We start from the raw sequence: 1,702 nt of genomic DNA on the forward strand, positions 1-1,702 counted from the left end.
AGGGACCCGCATGTTTGTGTTGAACTGGGTCCCCTCAAATCATATGGCTCGTCGTGCACTGGCCTAAAGGGATTCTAGATCTTCCCTCACTCAGAAGCCAGGACCATGGTCAGGTGGGAGAGGAAGAGAAAGCAGGAAGGATGCCCCAGCTCCCAGGGAGGGGACTGCAGAGTGGAAAGCAGGGAGCCAGGGACGGAAAGGCTCGAACAGATCCCCTGTGGCACATCAACAGGACGACCGAGATTTCATCCTCCTGGGCAGGATGTGCCTCCCTCAAACCTTGCTACTGGGCACATTACCTGTCCAACATGAAAAAGAAGAAATGAGAAAAAAAAGGAAAGAAAGAAAGAAGGAAGGAAGGAAGGAAGGAAGGAGAAAGAAGGAAGGAAGGAAGGAGAAAGATGGAAAGAGAGAGAAAGAAGAAAGAAAGAAGAAAAAGAAAGATGAAAGAAAGAAAGAAAGAAAGAAAGAAAGAAAGAAAGAAAGAAAGAAAGAAAGAAAGAAAGAAAGAAAGAAAGAAAAGAAAAGAAAGGAGGAAAGAAAGAGAGGAGAGAAAGAAAGAAAAGGCTCAGGCTGGGTGCAGTGGCTTACGCCTGTAATCCCAACACTTTGGGAGGCCGAGGCGGGTGGATCACCTGAGGTCAGGAGTGAAACATGGTGACCAACATGGCGAAACCCTGTCTCTACTAAAAATATAAGAATTAGCTGGGCATGGTGGCACGCACCTGTAATCTTGGGAGGCTGAGGCTGAAGAATTGCTTGAACCCAGGAGGCGGAGTTTGCAGTGAGCCAAGATTGTGCCACTGCACTCCAGCCTGGGTGACAGGGAGAGACTCCGACTCAAAAGAAAAACACATACACACACACACACACACACACACACACACACACACACACCAGAAAAAGAAAAAAAGAGAAAAGACTCAAACAGGGCAAATTCCAAAACCTGCACTGTTGCTCCAGTTTTTGCACTGGGGGCGCATGAAACAAGCAGCATGGATGGCGTCTTGGGGCGTTTTGGCTCTGGGGGGAGAAGGAGGTTCTTGGAGGGCTGGGATGGGGCCGAGGGAAAGACTCCAGGTTGGAGCTGCGTGGGAGCCTCTCACATTGGGGTGGTTGCTGCAGCCTCTTTGCTGAGTCCTTAAGGGAACTGCCGAGCAGACTATGCTCAAAGGTCGTCACGGCAGGGCAGGCCTCGAGGGTTCCCCACAACTGAGTCTCTGACGTCACCCCATGCAGGCTGGCAATGCTCCCCTGGGGGCTGCCCACTGTGGTTTGGGCCAAGAGTCCCATTCCCTCCTTTTCTCCTGGTCTTCCTTCCTTGACTCTTGAGTGCCACTGCCCATGTAGCCACACTGTGCCCAAGGGGATGGCCCGCCCTCCCTGCATCACCCCGACTGGCCCCTTGGCCCCTGTGATAAAGTCCACATTTCTACCCTTTGGTCCCAGGCTCTGCATATTGTCCCCTTCCATGCCCCCAGCCTGTGGTGCTCCAAGTCAGCCAAGAGACCCCAGTTACAGCGTCCCGGCTGCCATGGCAGTGTCAGCGCTGTGGGTATGAACTCACTGGCTCTGGTTCTTTACACAAAACCTATATATACATATTCCTCCTGAAATGTCCTGAAACTTCAAAAGACAGAGAAAAGCTTAATCGCCCCTGTAATTCCAACATCCAGAGAAAATCTCTTGTAACAGGCTGGTG

General features: G+C 51.3%; 1 non-coding gene across 1 annotated transcript; it reads left to right on the forward strand.

The window, feature by feature from the left end:
• The first annotated feature begins 210 nt into the window (after positions 1 to 210).
• On the forward strand, positions 211 to 309 carry LOC112621995. The gene has a single exon (XR_003118903.1). It is a non-coding gene; the product is annotated as a small nucleolar RNA U13 (small nucleolar RNA).
• The last annotated feature ends 1,393 nt before the right edge of the window (positions 310 to 1,702 follow it).

The sequence above is a fragment of the Theropithecus gelada genome, chromosome 3 (assembly GCF_003255815.1).
Source record: "Theropithecus gelada isolate Dixy chromosome 3, Tgel_1.0, whole genome shotgun sequence".
NCBI classification, from domain to species: Eukaryota; Metazoa; Chordata; class Mammalia; order Primates; family Cercopithecidae; genus Theropithecus; species Theropithecus gelada.